The 20,439-nt window shown below is 41.6% G+C and overlaps 1 pseudogene; it reads left to right on the forward strand.

Annotated features, from left to right (window-relative positions):
• Positions 1-357: 357 nt before the first annotated feature.
• On the forward strand, positions 358-1,140 carry LOC118984793 (mortality factor 4-like protein 2; annotated as a pseudogene).
• The last annotated feature ends 19,299 nt before the right edge of the window (positions 1,141-20,439 follow it).

Here is a 20,439-nt window from a genome sequence, read left to right on the forward strand (position 1 = left end):
CTATGGCTGTTGGAGGGACGGCGGTGATCCCACGTCACATGTCGGCTGCTGGCATGAACTGGATTCTCCTTTCAGGCCACTATCAGAAAAGCTAAGTTTGCTGTATAATAAGGATCAGAAGATCTGATCCTGATTACAGAATATTGGGTTGTGTCTCTCACCTCATCCTTCCAGACCATCCTGAAAGATCTGTAAGATTCCATTTGAGAGAACCCTAGTTCTTGGGAGAGCAAGAAGGAAGAAGATTACTGGGTGAGATAAAAACAAGGTCGAATGAGTTCCAGAAAGCAGGGTTCTCAGACTCATGGACAACAACCTACAGAGGAAGACAACTTCAAAAAATCAAGTAGAAGCAATATGCAGTGAAGTAAGATGACAGGGGCCTCATCAGGAAAGAAGACAGCTGGTCCACAGCAGAAAAATCTAGAACCAGCCCTCCCAGGCAGATGGGGTGTGTCGCTCTGCAGATAACCCGGCTTGAGCATCTGTGAGGAAGACCAGAAAGAATAAACAGAAGACTCCTGGAAACAGAGATGGTGGCAGTACCAGGGAAGCCCCTCAGCCACCTAGGAAGAAAAGGGCCCAGGCTGACCCCACTGTTGAAAGCAAAGAGGCATTGAAGACTAGAATGAAAGTCAAAGTGAAGATCCCTGAAGAATCAAAACCATGGCTTGTTGAGGACTGGGACTTAGTTACCAGGCAGAAGCAGCTATTTCAACTCCTGGCTAAGAAAAATATAGATGCCATTCTAGAAGAGTATGCAAGCTGCATGAAATCACAAGGAAATATCAACAATAAGGAATAGGCAGTGAATGAAGTTGTTGCAGGAATAAAAGAATACTTCAACGTGAAGCTGGGCACTCAGCTGCTCTACAGATTTGAGAGGCCCCGGTATGCTGAAATCCTCTTGGCCCACCCTGATGCGCCAGTGTCCCAGGTTTATGGTGCACCACACCTACTGAGGTTATTTGTAAGCATTGGGGCAATGTTGGCATATATGCCCTTGATGAGAAGAGCTTTGCATTATTGTTGGGTTATTTGCATGATTTCCTAAAGTATCTGGTGAAAAATGCTGCATCTCTGATTACTGCCAGTGATTATAAAGTGGTTTGGGCTGAGTACCACTGCAAAGCCCTGTGAGGGTCTACTGACCACTCAACTATTACGTCTGGTATCTGTAAACACTCCTTTTGTTCTTAGTCTTTTTCTTGTAAAACTGATGTTTCTTAAAGTTCTTAATGTTTAACAGGGCTTATATTTGTGTTTTTCTGCTTTGTTCGAAACAGAAAATATAAGGAGTACACGCTGCTTTCCTCATTTCAAAGTTGCTACCAGTGTGGGCAGTAATTAGGCAAAGAAGAAACATTCAGTAGAAGGTTTTTTCCGCATAGTTGACAACATTGCTTGAATGCTGGTGGTTCTGTCCCTTAGACGCTACACAATTTTCTAATTACGTGTTAATGCTATGTGATAAGATGCCCTGATTCCTAGTGCCAAAGGTTCAACCAAATGTATATACCTGAAAACCCATGCATTTGTGCTCTCTTTTTAAAACTGGTGCTTGATGTAGAACAGCCCATCCTCTGCAAGCCCATCTATGTTGTTCCTTAGGCATTCTGTCTTTGCTCTAATTGTTGAAGGGTGGTGGTTTGTCTCATGGTTTCTGTATTTGAGTCTAATGCACGTTCTAACATGATAGAGGCAATGCATTATTGTGTGGCCATGGTTTTCTGGAGAAGTTGATATTTTAGGAACTGTGTTTCCCAAATTTATCAGATCTTAATCAAATCTGTTTCTAAATTTCAAAAAAAAATACAAATTCACAATCAGACTTGAAGATCCCACCACACCTCTCTCAATAACTGATAGATCAATCAGATTTAAAAAATCATTAAGGATATAAAAAGTTGAACAACTGTAGACTACACATTTTTTCAAGTGCACATGAAATGTTTACAAAAATAGACCATACCCTGGGCTATAAAGCAAACCACAACAAATATTTAAAAAATTGAAATGCACAGAATGCAATTCTCTGACCAGAGTATAAAAACATTTTTTGAAAGTAAGCAAGATACTTCTAAAAAAACCCATCGGTCTAGATGTGCCCTCCTGTGTAACCTACACTACCTGCATCTGTAACTTATGTCTACCACAATAGAGTCTGGGCATTGCAAAACGAAACAAAACAAAACAAAAAAAAACATGGGTGAAAGAATGACAAGTCAAAACTTGTGGAATCCTGAGCTTCCGAGGCAGCTCAGTTGGTTAGAGCAATGTCCTGACATGCCAATGTTGCAGGTTAGATTCCTGCCTAGGGCACATATAAGAATCAACCAATGAATACATTAATAAGTGGAAAAACAAATAAACATTTCACTTATATATATTTGTGTTGATTTGTGAAAAACAAATCAACACACACATGTATATATTTATATAGGTAGGTAAACACATTACTTGCATTCTTATATAGGTAGGTAAATGCATTACTTGCATTTTTATATAGGTAGGTAAATACATTACTTACATCCTTCCACAACCACATCAAAATTACAGCTAAACTACAGAGCATCCATTATTCAGAACTGAATGAAATCTAGCTGAACAGAAGCCTTACAACTGAGGATATAAAGGAGAAGCACATCGAGATTGGTAGGGGTCCTCCCTGAAAATCGAAGGTCACAGCCACTCACAGGCACTCCAACCCCCAGACCAGGATTCTAATCCCAGGAAGAGAAGTCCCCATAACTTCTTGCTGTGACAACCAGTGGAGACTGTGGCTAAGTGAGATGGAGGTTTCTGGAGTCCAGGCATTCTTTGTAAAGGGCTCGCGTGGACTTAATCAGACTCACTTGCTCTGAGCTGCAACACTATGGCAGCAGCTCAAAAGGCACCAGGGACATATGGGGAGGAACCGAATTGTCAGACATCTCTCAATCAGCATCTGGCTTTGATACACCTCATAGCTCTTGCTAACTGGCTCCAAGCTCAGCACCAGTGGCAGGTGCCTTGGTTTGCAGCATGGCCTCTCTTGGGCAACTCCAAGCCCAGAGCAAACAGTTGTCATCTACAGGTCACTTTGTGGCTCATGCCAGGTGGCCCCAGGCAGAACACACACAGAAGCTAACCTTGGCCTGCACCTCCTGGGAGACCCCAATGCCAACACACCTAGTGGACACCTTCAGACCACACTGAAGCACCACCCAACCATCTGCACAACCAACACACTCAAGAGATGGGCTCAAGAGACACTGGAGCCCCTGCTCCATGTGGTGGGCCACTGCACAGCTGACCCTCCACTGTGGTCACACCCAGTCCTTGCAGCTGATTGGCCTGGGAGAAAATCTCTCCCCTTGATGTGCTGACAGTAATTAAGCTCAACTACAACAGAAAAGTGTACATAGCCCACTGGGGAGGGTGCATTGGAGTGCCCAGGTTGGGTGAATGAGGAGTCTGTGCCACTGGAACCCACAGGACGCCTACTACATAAGGCCACTCTACCAAGCCTAGGAGATGTAGCAGTTCTACCTAATAGATAGAAGCAAACACAGGGAGGCAACCAAAATAAGGAGACAAACAAGTCCCATATGAAAGAACAGAACAAAGCTCCAGAAAAAGAACTAATAAAAAGGAGACATGCAATCAACTAGATGCAAGTTCAAAACACTGGTTACGAGGATGCTCAGTAAACTTAAGGGAAGATTAGATGAACTTAGAACTTTAATAAGGAGATAGGAAACACAAAAATGAAACTATAAAAAAACAACCAGTCAGAAATGAAAAATACATGAATGGAAATGAAGAATACATTATAGGGAATCAACAGTGGAGCAGATGAAGTAAAGGATCAAAGAAGAGATTTAGAAGATGAGGAAGCAAAAAAACACCCAATCACAACAGAAAAAAAAAAGAATCCAAAAACATCAAAAACATAAGGATAGCGTAAGGATCCTCTGTGACAACTTCAAGAGCACTAACATTTGCATCATAGAGGTGTCAAAAGGAGAAAAGAACTGAAAACCTAAGTGAAAAATATTGATAGGAAATTTCCCTAACCTGATGAAGAAAATAGACAAGAATCCAGCAAGTGCAGAGAATTCCAAACAAGATGAACCCCAAGAGGCACACACCAAGACACATTATAATTAAAATTTTAAAGGTTGTGTGGAGGAGTTGAGCAAAAAAGAAAAAGAACTCATGGACATGGACAACAGTGTGGTGATAGTGTGGGGGAAGGAGAGGGACTAGATGTAGAAGAAGGTATGGAGGGATAAATGGCAATGGAAATATACAATAAAAATGAACAAAAAAAGAATAAAAGGACCGGAGAAACTAAAAAAAAAATAAAACGTCAAAAGTTGAAGATAAGCAGAGAATCTTAAAAACAGCAAGGGAAAAGCAGTTGAGCTACCTACTAGGGAGCTCCCATAAGACTGTCAGCTGATTTCTCAACAGAAGCTTTGCAGGCCAGAAGGGACTGGCAAGAAATAATTAAAGTAGTGAAAAGTAGTGAAAAGCAAAGTAGTGAACTACAGTGAGGATTACCCTATCCAGAAAAAGCTATCTTTTGGAATCAGAGGACATATAAAGAGCTTCCCAAACAAGAAAAATCTAACCAGTATTATATAATAATGTTTAAGGGTCTTTATTAAGAATGAGAAAAAAAGATAAAAAATATGAACAACGAAATGGCAATAAATATGATATACATCTATTAACAACTGAATCTTAAAAAAAAAAAAATGAACAAGCAGAACCAAAACAAACTTATAGGTACAAAGAACATATCAATGGTTGCCATATTGGAAGGGGGTTGGTATGATGAATGAAAATGGTGAAGAGATTAAGAAGTACAAATTGGTAGTTAGAGAATTATTATTGGGATGTAAAGTACAGCATAGGAAATATTGTCAATAATGTTGTAATAACTATATTTGGTGTCAGATGGGCATGAGATTTATTAGGAGGATCACTTAGTAAGTTATATAATGTCTAATCACTGGGTTGTATACCTGAAACTAATAATGTTGTACAATATCAACTGTAATTGAAGAATAAAAAATGATATAGTTAAACAAAATTAAATTCAAAGCTGAAAAAATAGGCCCTGGCTGGTGTAGCTCAGTGGATTGAGCACGGCCTGCGAACCAGAGGATCATGGTTCGATTCCCAGTCAGGGCACATGCCTGGGTTGCAGGCTGGTTCCCTGCAGGCCAACTCCCAGCAGGGGACGCACAAAAGGCAACCATACATTGATGTTTCTCTCCCTCTCTCCTTCCCCTCTAAAGATAAATAAATAAATAAAAATCTTTTTAAAAAACTGAAAAAATTACATGCCAGGATCTCTCATAAATATAGACATGAAATCCTTCACAAAATATTAGCTTATTGTTACTTCCGGCCAACATGGAGGCGTAGGTGAAAACACTGTGCCTCCTCGCACAACCAAGTTTAAAGACAACAAAGTTTTAGTAACAAAACTGCAACCAAAACATAGAAGATTGAACTGTACGGAAGTCCAACACCAATGAACCATTCAGCCAGACTGCATCGCAGCCCAGCGACTGGGTCACCCCGCCCTGGTGAACACCTAAGGCTCCACCCCTCATACGGAACAGGCACTAACAGACCGAAACATTATGGCTCAAGAAGAACAGCTTAAAGCCCCAGAACTAAAACTTCTAAGTGACCAAGAGATAGCCAACCTATCAGATGCACAGTTCAAAACACTGGTGATCAGGATGCTCACAGAACTGGTTGATTATAGTCACAAATTAGAGGAACATATGAAGGCTAAACTAATTGAAATGAAGGGAAATGCATAGGAAACCAATAGTGATGGAAAGGAAACTGGGACTCAAATCAATGGAGTGGACCAGAAGGAAGAATGAAACATCCAACCAGAAAAGAATGAAGAAACAAGAATTCAAAAAGAGGAGAGGCTTAGGAACCTTCAGGACATCTTTAAATGTTCCAACATCCAAATTATAGGGGTACCAGAAGGGGAAAAGGAACAGCCACAAGTGGAAAACTTATTTGAACAAATAATAAAGGAGAACTTCCTCAGTCTGGCAAAGGAAATAGACTTCTAGGAAATCCAGGAAGCTCAGAGAGTGCCAAAGAAGCTGGACTCAAGAAGGAACAAACCAAGGCACATTATAATTACAATAGCCAAGATTAAAATGAAGGAGAGCATCCTAGAAGCAGCAAGAGATAAGGGGACAGTTACCTACAAAGGAGTTCCCATCAGACTGTCAGCAGATTTCTCAAAAGAGACCTTCCAGGCAAGAAGGGGCTGGAAANACCAAAATAAGGAGACAAACAAGTCCCATATGAAAGAACAGAACAAAGCTCCAGAAAAAGAACTAATAAAAAGGAGACATGCAATCAACTAGATGCAAGTTCAAAACACTGGTTACGAGGATGCTCAGTAAACTTAAGGGAAGATTAGATGAACTTAGAACTTTAATAAGGAGATAGGAAACACAAAAATGAAACTATAAAAAAACAACCAGTCAGAAATGAAAAATACATGAATGGAAATGAAGAATACATTATAGGGAATCAACAGTGGAGCAGATGAAGTAAAGGATCAAAGAAGAGATTTAGAAGATGAGGAAGCAAAAAAACACCCAATCACAACAGAAAAAAAAAAGAATCCAAAAACATCAAAAACATAAGGATAGCGTAAGGATCCTCTGTGACAACTTCAAGAGCACTAACATTTGCATCATAGAGGTGTCAAAAGGAGAAAAGAACTGAAAACCTAAGTGAAAAATATTGATAGGAAACTTCCCTAACCTGATGAAGAAAATAGACTTAGAATCCAGCAAGTGCAGAGAGCTCCAAACAAGATGAACCCAAGAGGCACACACCAAGACACATTACAATTAAAATTGTAAAGGTTGTGTGGAGGAGTTGAGCAAAAAAGAAAAAGAACTCATGGACATGGACAACAGTGTGGTGATGGTGTGGGGGAAGGAGAGGGACTAGATGTAGAAGAGGGTATGGGGGGATAAATGGCAATGGAAATATACAATAAAAATGAACAAAAAAGAATAAAAGGACCGGAGGAACTAAAAAAAAATAAAATGTCAAAAGTTGAAGACAAGCAGAGAATCTTAAAAACAGCAAGGGAAAAGCAGTTGAGCTACCTACTAGGGAGCTCCCATAAGACTGTAAGCTGATTTCTCAACAGAAGCTTTGCAGGCCAGAAGGGACTGACAAGACATAATTAAAGTAGTGAAAAGTAGTGAAAAGCAAAGTAGTGAACTACAGTGAGGATTACCCTATCCAGAAAAGCTATCTTTTGGAATCAGAGGACATATAAGAGCTTCCCAAACAAGAAAAATCTAACCAGTATTATATAATAATGTTTAAGGGTCTTTATTAAGAATGAGAAAAAAAGATAAAAATATGAACAATGAAATGGCAATAAATACGATATACATCTATTAACAACGGAATCTTAAAAAAAATAAATGAACAAGCAGAACCAAAACAAACTTATAGGTACAAAGAACATATCAATGGTTGCCATACTGGAAGGGGGTTGGTATGATGAATGAAAATGGTGAAGAGATTAAGAAGTACAAATTGGTAGTTAGAGAATTATTATTGGGATGTAAAGTACAGCATAGGAAATATTGTCAATCATGTTGTAATAACTATATTTGGTGTCAGATGGGTATGAGATTTATTAGGATGATCACTTAGTAAGTTATATGTCTAATCACTGGGTTGTATACCTGAAACTAATAATGTACAATATCAACTATAATTGAAGAATAAAAAATGATATAGTTAAACAAAATTAAATTCAAAGCTGAAAAAATTACATGCCAGATCTCTCATAAATATAGGCATGAAATCCTTCACAAAATATTAGCTTATTATTACTTCTGGCCAACATGGAGGTGTAGGTGAAAACACTGTGCCTCCTCGCACAACCAAGTTTAAAGACAACAAAGTTTTAGTAACAAAACCGCAACCAAAACACAGAAGATTGAACTGTACAGAAGTCCGACAACAATGAACCGTTCAGCCAGACTGCATCACAGCCCAGCGACTGGGTCACCCCGCCCTGGTGAACACCTAAGGCTCCGCCCCTCATACAGAACAGGCACGAACAGACCGAAACATTATGGCTCAAGAAGAACAGCTCAAAGCCCCAGAGCTAAAACTTCTAAGTGACCAAGAGATAGTCAACCTACCAGATGCACAGTTCAAAACACTGGTGATCAGGCTGCTCACAGAACTGGTCAATTTTAGTCACAAATTAGAGGAACAAATGAAGGCTAAACTAATTGAAACGAAGGGAAATGCACAGGAAACCAATAGTGATGGAAAGGAAACTGGGACTCAAATCAATGGAGTGGACCAGGAGGAAGAACGAAACATCCAACCAGAAAAGAATGAAGAAACAAAAATTCAAAAAGAGGAGAGGCTTAGGAACCTTCAGGACATCTTTAAATGTTCCAACATCCAAATTATAGGGGTACCGGAAGGGGAAAAGAACCAGCCAAGAGTGGAAAACTTATTTGAACAAATAATAAAGGAGAACTTCCCCAGTCTGGCAAAGGAAATAGACTTCCAGGAAATCCAGGAAGCTCAAAGATTCACAAAGAAGTTGGACTCAAGAAGGAACACACCAAGGCACATTATAATTACAATAGCCAAGATTAAAATGAAGGAAAGAATCCTAGAAGCAGCAAGAGCTAAGGGGACAGTCACCTACAAAGGAGTTCCCATCAGACTGTCAGCGGATTTCTCAAAAGAGACCTTACAGGCAAGAAGGGGCTGGAAAGAAGTATTCCAAGTCATGAAATCCAAAGACCTACAGCCAAGATTGCTCTATCCAGCAAAGCTTTCATTTAGAATGGAAGGGCAGATAAAGTGTTTCTCGGATAAGATCAAACTCAAGATGTTCATCATCACCAAGCCCTTATTTATGAAATGTTAAAGGGACTTATATAAGAAAAAGAAGATGAAAAATATGAACAGTGAAAGGACAGCAAACTCGCAGTTATTAACAACCACACCTAAAACAAAAGCAAACTAAGAGGACAGCTAGATCAGGAGCGGAACCATAGAAATGAAGATCACATGGAGGGTTAGCAACAGGGGAGTGGGAGGAGGAGAAGGGGGAGAAGGTACAGAAAATAGCATAGACAGTAGGTAGAAAATAGACAGGGGGGAGGGCAAGAATAGTTTGGGAAATATAGAATCTAAAGAACTTGAGACACGTGGTCATTAACTAAAGGGGAGGAATGGTGGGGAAGGGGGTGTGCAGGGTGGAGGGGAATGAAGGGGGGGAATAGAACAAATGTAATCATATAATCAATAAAACATATTTTTTAAAAAGAAGATTCAAAATACTTATGAGGCCAGTCCTTTGCAAACTGATCTGTATACTCAGTGCAATCCCAATCAAATTCCAGCAGTTTTTTGGTAAAAAATTAACAAGCTATTTCAAATGCTACTATGGAAATTTATATCCTAGGCAAACAAACAAACAAACAAACAAAAAACCCTATGATAACCAAGACAACCTTGGAGAAAAATAACAACATTGGAGGGCTTCACACTAACAAACTTTAAAACTAAATGAAACATTTCAGTAATTAAGATAATGTGGTATTGGCCCAAGGATAAAGAAAAAGTCCAGTGAAATGAAACAGAGTTCAGAAACAAACCCATGCATATTTGTCACTGATTTCTGAAAAAGATGCCACTACAATTCATTGAACGTGGGCGAGGGGATAATCTTTCTGATACTAAAAAAAAATACAATGCTGAAATGATGGTGTATCTGCATGGGAGAAAAATGAGCATTGATGCCTATATCAGACCACACATAATCAATTCAAAGTAGATCAGAGACCTAAATATGCAAGGTAAAACAATAAGCCTTATAGTATCAAATACAAAATAATATCTTTATGTCCCCATTTGAACACCCAAAAGACCCTCAAAGCCTATGCTTGAAGTTCAAAGCTGCATCCAGTAAGTAGGCAAATGTGAATTTGGTGGTGTTCCACATAGCTCCACAAGCCTGCTGCTCCCTACATTGCTCACCTCCCTGGGGAAAAAAGTGCCATAAAATCACTAACCATCACTAACCATAAAAAGATTGATAGATTGGATTTTATTAAGTTAATGTCTCTTTTCATTTAAAGATACTATTAAGGAAGTCAAAAGGCAAGCCACGTACTGGGAAACTATTTTAACTCTCCATGTATCTAACAAAAAATCATATAAAGAACTTTTAGAAGTCAGTAAAAAAAAGACAAATGATTAATATAAAAAGGAGATCAACATTATTGTTCATCATGAAAAATCAAATTAAAAACACACAATACCAGTATATACCCAATATAATGGCTAAAAATTAAAAAGTTGAAAATAGTAAATATTGACAAGGATACAGAGCAACTTGAACTCTCATACTGGTGGGAGCATAAATTGGCACACACTGTTTGGAATAGAATATATTAAAGCTAAATATATGTATATAAATAATTATCAGAAATTCCATTCAACTTAATATAGAATAGAAATGAGTGCTTCTGTTTATCAGAAGACATGGATAAGAATCTTCCTAATAACTTTACTGATAATAGCCAGAAACTTGAAACTACACAATGACTATGTAAATAAGTTTTGCTATATTCACACAATGGAATACTATACAGCAATAGAAAAGAATAAACTACTGTTAAATGTACCTATATAAATCAATCTTATGGATGTAATGTTGCATGAAAAAAGAAGTAAAAGAGTATATGATTCCAATTACATGTACTCAAAAACAGGACAAGCATACTAATCTTGTTGACAGAAATCAGAATAATTGGCACTTTTGTGGTGGAGAATGAGTAAGATAGTACATAAAGGAGTTTTCTGGTAATCTTTGAACAAAATATCTCTGCCACCAATCTCATGACAACAGAAATCCCCAATCCAGGATGCAGTTAAAGGAGAAACTTTATTTAGGTTTGTAAACTGGGGGAATGTAGCCTGCAAAAGTACACTCTGAGGAGGCAAAGGGTAGGCAGCCCTTTACAGAAACATTTCACACCCTGGTTCCTGATTGGTCCATTTTATGCAAATGAGGAGTCCAAATCTGCAGTTTGATTGGTCCAAATAGCACTGCCAAATTGGTTGGCTTTTTGAGTGAGTTCTGGAGTCACTCCAATTGGTGGTATAGATGTAAATGAGGATGGACAGGTTAGGTCTCAAGTCCCATTAGTTGAAAGGTAATACCAGGAGCTCCCTTACAAGGGCTGACTCACACAGCAGGAACACAGTGCAGGAGGCTGGCATCTCAGTCTGTAGCTTTCCCCTGAATACAGCGTGTGAAGTCCTCTGCTGGCAATGGTCGCTATATTCTAGTTGTGAATTTGTGCCCAAGAGGAGCTTTGTGCCCATGAGGAGCCCTTCTTAGTAGATATAATCCTTCTCAAGGATTCTATGGTATGTATGTCAGTTAACATGGATGAGTTCATTTTGTAAACATTTATCAAGCAGGACACTTAAGATGTGTGTATTTGATTGATATAGTTGATACTTCAAAAATGTTTTTCCCCAAAATGGTTCCCCTAAACACCACATCCTAATCCATTTCATAAAGTTAAAAGGTCGTGTTTACATCTTTTAATGTGAACAGAAGAAAGAGTGTTTCCTGACAGCAAGGCGGAATTCTTTGCTGGGTCAGTTTTTCAAAGTTCAGCAGAAACAGAAATGTCCTTGGAAAAGCTAATAACACTATGGAGTGGTTTTGCCAATTTTCATTTGAAGAAGGAAATGTAAACTTTTTATAACTATGATTTATCTTTACTTTTAAGAGATGGGGGGGAAACTTAACTGATTTTTCACTGGGACACATTACAGAACTTCCAGTAACCAACAAATAAAGGCTCTGAGACAGGCCACTGGTTTCGGCAGGTCAGCAGAAACTGACATTGTTTTTCTCTCACCCTTGGAAAGTTCAGACCATGAGATTATTAAAACAAGCCAGGCATAACATGGTACGAGTCCAGCATTAATTTGTTAGCTGTGGCAGTTTCTCCTTCACAATATGAACTTGAATCAGAAAAAAATATCAAATGACTGAAAGTCTTGTTTGCTGCCAAGAAGATGTCAGAGTTGAAAAGCATCCTTTGAAAAAGGAAGGGGAAGAATGTTCCTTCCCTCTGTTAATATAATTTCTTGTGTTCAGAATTTGCAGAACAGCAGTATCTCTAAAACAATTATGCAGGATTTTTTTAACCACCCAGATTCTAAAGAGCACAGAGTGGTCACTTTGTTAGATAAGTACATTGCACAGTGAGTCTCAATAAAAGGCTGTGCCGCTGCAAACTTCCTATCAGTGTGACTGATTCCATGGAGTGTTTACCAATGTGTCCTTCCAGCCAAGCACTGTGTTAAGACATTACAGAGGAAAAAAAAAAAAAAAAAAGGTTGCTCCTTCCCTTTAGATGCTCACAGTCCAGTCAGAGAATCCAATGGGTCAGGGAGGCTTCTCGGGGCTGGTGAAACCTGCTTTCCATCAATACCACCTGCAGAGAAGGAAGGAAAATGGGCGAAGGTGGACGAGGTAGGTATTCCAGGTGGGGTTGATGGTCATGTCTAATTCACAATATTTTAAGGACCTTTAGTAATAGGATTGGAAAAGAAATTTAAGACAAGTTTAGGGGGTTTTATGTAGGTTTTGGTTCTCAGACTAACCAAGCGCCTGAGTTTTAGATGGTGTTATTCAAGATTTGGTGGGTGGGGATTGGGTGTGGGCAGCTTTAGCCTCGGGCTGTGAAATTGCTTATTTTGGCCCAGGAACTAGATGGGTTTGAAGAAATTAAGGAGGTGTGAGGGGACAGCGTTGAGTATAGCAAAACACCTCAGGCTGGCTGCCTCAAGTCTTGTACAGTCACTTAACCTCTTTCAAGCCTGGTTTCCTCATCTGTATAACATGGACCGAAGTCCCATATTGCAGGATTATTTTAAGGATTAGAGAGAGTGTCTGTAAGCAGCCCATAGTAGACATGTACTATTTGGCAGTTGACACAATGCCTGACATTTAACAGTAATCTCAGGAAGTAAGGCCCAAGACGTGTGGTTGCCTTGGTGGTGCACTCATGTGACGGCTCACAGAGAGTGCCTTGTGTCCGCCCTATCACGTGCCATGAGGCATCGCCTGGCCTCTGAGGAGAGCTGGGCCCTGCACACTTGCACCAAGGAGCCGGCTCCATCCTGGGGTGGCTGGGGAGAGCGACTCAGCCACCGCCTTGAGTGAGGGCTCCGCAGGGCCAGACCCCATGGTTGCTGATCTAGGTCAGGCTGTAGGGACAAGTAGTAAACCCAGTTCCAAAAATTCTTCAGAGGGTGGGGGAGAGAGGGTCCTGGCACTGTGGGTCATTGGTAACATTTTTGTTTCTTTTTGAGTCCTATAGTCACATACTAGAGCCATTCAGGGAAGAGGGAGGCCTGGGGATTTTGTGGCAATAAAAAGCTGCTTGTTAGAGGCCTGCTTCACCCACTCTTGTTTTACTAGATCTCCACACAACGGTTCTCTGTATTTTTCTTGGAATAAAACTGGCTTTTGCCCTAGACTCAAGGAAACGTGCCCTCCAGCAGGGAAGGCTTTCTAAATATTAGTGACTTTAACTCGATTCAGAATTTCCATTTCCCATTCCTGTGACTTTGTGAGGCTCAAATTCCCAGAAAGCCTGCTTTTTTGGGGCCATGACTCTTTAGGTTGGTTATGTTTTAGGTCATTCTGTTCTTATGATCTGAGTTAAGTGCTACAAAGGTAGTTTTAACAAGTCTTCACACAGAAATGTTTTCAGATTTCCAGTGGATAAAATGCTGTTGACGGGGACAGCATATTCAGATACGCTCACTGATTCTTACTGAAAGCTTTTGTCAGCACTTCCCTCCTCAAGCCCCGGGCTCAACCCGCTGACCTCTTGCCTTCTTGGGTCAGGGCCATCTTTTTGTACAGTCTCAGCTATAAAAATAGGCTGGGCCTTGCCACAGTTCCCTCCTAGGAGAGACTGGAAATAAACGATGCTGCATTCCTCTCGGTGACTAACCAGGCTGGTGAGGCATTTTTACCTTAAAGCCCTCAGGCACCCTAGCAGGCTCTGGCCTCACTTGAGGTTCTGGGGCAAGGGTGCAATTAACCTCAGACCTTTGATGATATTTGTTACATTTCACTGGCCTCAGTCATTTTCTCCTGGCCACTTAAAAAGTGTCTTCAGTGACTTTTGTGCTATTTATGAGAAAAGGCCACTGTGGGGTATTGCTGGGCTTGAAATCTGGGGAGAAGGGACCTACTTTCAACGTCTTGTAACATTTACTGAGTATGAGCAGTTTGGACTTGTGTTTAAAGTTGCTGACACTTATTCATTTTTTGGAAATACTTCTACTTAAAACTCTAATTAGTTTTTTAGGGTATCTTAGATTTCAACTTACAGTATGTGACGTGATAGGGTATGGAAGTCTTTGATCAGAAAAACAGTTAAAAAATTAACAGTTCCTTCAATAGAAATTGTATGATTATAACAGAGGCTACCAGTTTTCCTTCAAATCTCCCCTCCCCACTCCTATAATAACGCATTCACGTAGGCGTTTTCGCGGAGTCCCTGGTCACCCAGCTTAGAGACTCTATGTGCAGACCTCCCGGGCAGCCCCACGGCACAGTTCTGGCCATCGGACTGTGAGCAGAAGTTGTGCACAGTTTCTGGGCTTCCCTTCCCTCCCCTCCTCTCCCTGCCTCCGCCTGATGCTTGGGATGTGCTGGTGCCGCTCAGCCACAGTCGGTTGTGAGAGGAGAGGAACACCTTACAGCGCATGGAACAGCAGGACACGTAGCTTCTGAAAGTGGACAGCTACAATCTCGTAGGCAAAGCTGCTATGCCAGCTCAGACTTTTTCGTGAGGAAATAAACTTCTGTCGTGTGTGAATCACTGCTGGCGTGAATGTTCTGGCATACACCGCCAAACCTAATCCCAACACAGACACCAAAAGGACTGCACGGGAATTCCATGTTTTCAAGAGTAAAATAGTCTGTAAGACATTAAATAAGGCCTAGGGGAGTATTTATTCTGTTAAAAATATTGGGGGGGCCTTAAACTAGTTTAGAGATTATTCTACTTTATGTTTTTATATGTGGGCATCTAAAACTGCTGACCTAAGTATACTTAGATGTGGGGGGCTGGCTGTCTTCGAAGCAGCGTCTGTCACCAGACGGCAGCGTTACTGAAGCTGCCGCAGCACCAAGGACTCCTGTCTGTGTGAGGACACGTGGCGTCAGCGGTTCGGGGCTCAACTTTGGAAGCAGCACGTGGTATCTTCACTAGCACTTGGCTGATGTCAACTATGCAAACACAGCAAAGTGGACCGTTCCCAAAACTGATATTTTAAAAGACTCTTAAGTAATAGTAATAAGAGCATGCACTTACATATATTAACCTAGTTGATCCTTCTTATAATTCTGTGAGGTTGGGTCTATAATTATTCTCATTTTACAGGTGGAGGGAAATTTATGCAAAGGAAAATTCAATAACTTACCAAAATGTTCTTAGCTAGTTAAGGGGCTGTGTCAGGATTTGAACACAAGTGTTTTGCCCCCAGAATCTAGGCTTTCAACCACAAGCCGGTCTACATCCCGATAAAAATAATAGTAATTAATGTGCTGAATCTTTATCCTGTGCCAGGTTGCTCTAGATGCTTCCATTTACTAATGAAGTACATTTGGCAGTCCCGTGAGGGAGGCATTATTATGCCATTTTACACATGAAGCAACTGAGGCAGCGGGAGAGTAACTTGCCCCAGTGAGTGGTTGAGCCCACAGCATGGCCGCAGAGCCCGTGCCATTACTGCTGCACTGCACCCTCTCAAGCAGCATGTGATTCCCTCGACAATGGAGATGTTCTCAGAAGGGATAGAATGCTCTTCAAGGAAAGAATTTTCAGCAAATTTCCCTCTGTATATGTCCAGACTCTGGGCTGTCTGGCCTTGGCCTCTCTTCCTTATTCCCCTCCATCTCCACTCCAGTCCTACGCACTCAACACTTCCTTCCACCCGCTGATTTTGCAGCCCATATCATTGCATCTTTTTTTAAAAACGGCCTCACCTGAGGATATGTTTATTGATTTTTAGAGAGGAAAAGGGGGTTGGGGTGGGGAGAGACAGAGGGAGAGAGAGAGAGACATTGATCAGTCGCCTCCCGACTGTGCTGGGACAGGGAATGGAACCGGCAGCATAGACACGGGCCCTGCCCTGACTGGGAACCAGCCTGAAAACTTTCAGTGCATGGGATGATGCTCCAACCAACTGACCCACCCAGCCAGTGCTTGCTGCATCTTTTTTTATCCTCCTCTAGTGCCATTGGTACATTCTTTCCTTTTAAAAAGCTTTATTGAGATATAATTGACAAGTAAAATTTTAAGATATTTAAAGTCTACAACGTGATGATTTGCTACAGTACACTTGTGAAAGAATCCCTCCCATCCAACAACACATCCCACACCCCACACCTTTAAGGGGGAACATTTTATTCTACTCTCAGGAAATTGCAGTTCTACAATACAGTTGACCCTTGCACAATGCAAGGACTAGGGCCTCACACAGCTGAAAATTCGTGTATAACTTGAGCCGGCCCTCTATGTATGCAGATTGAAAATACAGTAGTTATCAACTATAATTACATTATACATTAGATCCTTAACAACTGCTCCTTTGTTTGCTATAGTCTTGAGGGTCTCATAAATGCCTCGTTGGCTTTCATTCGAGGTAGTTTTGGGGGTCTAGCCGTTGGATGGGAGTCTTAAAAGCTGAGTTGTTAAATGTGAGGTCCAAACCCCTCACTCCTCAGAGCAGAGCTGGAATTGGGAGCTCCCTCCTGATTGCATGATGCTGCGCTGAAGGCGGGATTTGTGGCCGGAGTGTGTCCCAGCCTTTCCTGCCTGTTTTGATATGTGGAAGTCCCTCAGCTAGTTTCTGGTTTTCTATCAAAGGTTAACTGGTCAGTCCGTAGTTGCACATTCAGTGTGTCTGTGGGAGGAGGGGAGTTCAGAAGCCTCCTGTGCCACCATTTTGGACAATTTCTTTCTAGTGACCGTCTCTGATATTTGGCTAGCCCCTGTGGCCAAGTTTTGTCCATGCTGAAGGACAACATTGGTCTCCCAACTGGTTCTCAGGCTTCTTTTGTTTTTCTATAATCTATTCTCAATATAGCAGTCACAGTGATCTTTCTCCCAGTGAAAGTTTTTAAAGAGCCCTCTACTCAACATGTACAGTGTTGTCCCAGCTCCGAATGAAACCCAAACCTCAGAATGACCTGGAAAGCCCTGGCCCTCGGCTACCTCTCCAAGCAGAGCTTCCACCGAGCTCCCTCTCAACCACCCTGCTCAGGCCTCCCTAGTACCATTGCTGCTCCTCCAAGAAGCCAAGCAGATGCCTTCAGATTTCTTTGGATTTCCAGATGTGGGATAACAGAGCAAAGAACGCAGACCTATTTATGACTTTCTGAAAGGGATGTCCAGTTCACGATGTCTCTAAAATGACCCAAGTTGCTAGGGACTCCCAGGTGTTAAGAATTGAATAGACCAAATAGGTAAAAAATACAGATACAGAGGCAGAGAGCTTGAGCTCTATTAGGTGACAACAAAGGGAAAGAGTGAGCCTGAGCAGAAATTTCAAAGCAGAGGTGAGAAAGGGTGGGACTGTTGCAGGCCTCCAGCACTTGGCGGGCAGTGAGCCACAGGCCCACTGAAGGGTTCCAGCGGTTACAGCACAAGATTGAAGGGCAGGGGCTGGAGCCAAGCAAACACGTGAATCCCCCATGGGAGAGATCACCCCCACTCTTTCTCAGGAAGCTACATTGGTGGGAAACCATCAAGTGTGGAAAGTTTGTGAAACATGCATGCTAAGGCTTGCAATCAGGAAACCATGCTTGAATGTGAAACTAAAAATGCCCTGTGGGTCCTCCGGTTTCCCACATCCCAGGACCAGAGGTCTGGAGAGTTGCGCCTACTTCCTAAATCTCACAACAGTAAAACTCACGTATTGGGTGACTGGTGCAGAACCTTGTTCTTCTAAGCACCAGGAATCAGAATTCTCTCCAGTCTGCTCTCCTTCCACCTCATTTCCAGCAGACCGACCCTCCCAAGGGAGAAAATGTCACCAGGCTATCATTCAAAAACACCTTTTTCTCATCACCCAAAGTACATCACGAGCTATGCTTGCTTACAGGAACTGAAAGGATTCCCACGTGCAGACTCAGGTGCTGAGCACAAAACCCAAGACAGTGGGGGGCCTCACGTGCAAGGGGACCAGGTGAAACAGGGTAACTAGGCTTGCGTAAAAGAATTTAATCACTCCATGCCACAGATTATAAATACAGATGGTTCCTGCCAGAGTAGGGGAGTGTCATTAGCCCATGAGCTCACCCTTCTCCAAATCAAGTAATAAAGCCTCGCTCTGCATTAGCCATCCCAGTCTGCTCTATTGGTGTGAACAGCCCTGGGCAGGACCTTGGTTTGGGCCCCTGACCCAGAGGTGTTGGTAACAAAACCATCTCTCTTTTGATGGGCCTGAGAAATGGCAGAGCCTGGTAGCGTAGACGGGCCTCGAACCTGGGATGATAGAAGACATGCACCAAGTGTCCACTCTGCTGCTGTAAACTGACCGTGAGATGGAGGACATTTCCTGTTGCAGTGGCCTCAAGGAGTGACTTCAGGGGACAGTGCTTCCAGTTAATCTTACCTCCTACTCATTGATATGAACAATTCCTATTTTTAAACTTTCGCTATGCAACAATTCAAGTCCCCTAGCCAAAACTTCTTAAAGGTGTTAGTTTTTTTATTAAGGGTAAGAACTCTCAAGATTTCTGACAATTATGGCTAATTTCCACCCATCCCCCTCAAAACTATACGGGCTTAATCCTCACTTCAAATTTAGATTACCAATGAAACTGTTCACTCTTGCCTGTGCTGTTTTATATGCAAATGCTGACAGGCAAAAACGTCATCTATGCTAGCATACAGTTCAGTGACTATAGGCAGACCCAGGGGCTTAGGATCACAGCTCAGCCACTAGGTGATAAAGATCACAGTAGGTGACTTAAGCTCTCCAGGCATGTTTTCACATTTATAAAATAGGTTTAACATAGGTGCCTCTTTCACAGACTTGAGTGTGTATATATGTATATATATGCACCAAGAACAGCATTACACTTGGAGAGCATGGTTATTTTCACTTGAATTCCCTAGTTACTACTAAAGATGCATTTGTTCTCACTGGTCATTAGTCCTTCTTCTTTGGGGAACTTTTAAAAATCATATTCTTTTCCTATTTGACTGAGATAATCACCTATATTTTCTCCAATCTTTTAATGCCCTGCATCTATACTCTTTAACGCATTTGGCATTTATGTCGGAGGGAATTCTGCCCCTCCTTTCCGGATATATGGAGCTAGTAAAACTGTCAAAAGTCCATCTTGTTCTTAATACTTCTGACACCACGTGTGCGTTTTCCACACCAAAGAGTTACGGAACACCAGGTGGGGGTCCTATGATTCTTACACTAACTAGAGTTACCACGGACGCCATCCCGTATTTTAAGGGCTCAGTCCCAGATTGCTTCCCACCCCACTTTGGATGTCATTTCCAAGTCCGGGTTGTCTCTCACCTGTACTTCTGACCAGCTTTGAATCAGGGTTCCTTTGACCCCCTTCTTAGGTTCAATACTGTGCTAGAATGGCTCACAGAACTAAGGGGAACACTTAACACTTAAGTGTTTATTAATAATAATAATACTTAATACTAGTTTATTAATAATACTTAAGTTTACTATATAATAAAGGATACAGGTGAACAGCCACGTGAAGAGATACATAGGGTAAAGTCTGGAGAGGTCCCCAGTGCAGGAACTTCTGTCAGAGATGAGGTGCACTCTCTCCTGACACGTGAGAATGTTCACCAACATGGAAGCTCTCAAAACCCCTTAACGATGGCACTTTCATGGCAGTCTCACAGCACAGGCTCGACCAGTCATTACCTCGGGCTCCAGCCCCTCTCCCCTTCCTGAAGGATGGAGCTGGGACTGAAAGTTCCAAGCTTCTAATCATGGCTAAGTCTTCCGTGATGAACAGCCCCCATCCTAAAGCCATTCAAAAGCCCAGGAAGAGTCACCTCATTAGAATGAAAGACACTACTATTGCCCAGGAAGTTCCAAGGGATTCAGGAGCTCTGTGCTAGAAACTGGGGCCAAAGCCCAAGTTCAAGAACAGGTGCTCCTGGTGCTCTGAGCACTTAGGAAATTATGTTTCAGGAACTCTGCGCCAGGAACGTACTTTGTGACAGAAATGAACATGGAAGATAAAATTTCGCTTTGTGCCTTTTAAGACAGCCACAAAGCTAGCTGGCAGGGCTG

The sequence above is a fragment of the Sturnira hondurensis genome, unplaced genomic scaffold (assembly GCF_014824575.4).
Source record: "Sturnira hondurensis isolate 20B ecotype Veracruz unplaced genomic scaffold, ASM1482457v3 Scaffold0003801, whole genome shotgun sequence".
Taxonomy (NCBI): Eukaryota; Metazoa; Chordata; class Mammalia; order Chiroptera; family Phyllostomidae; genus Sturnira; species Sturnira hondurensis.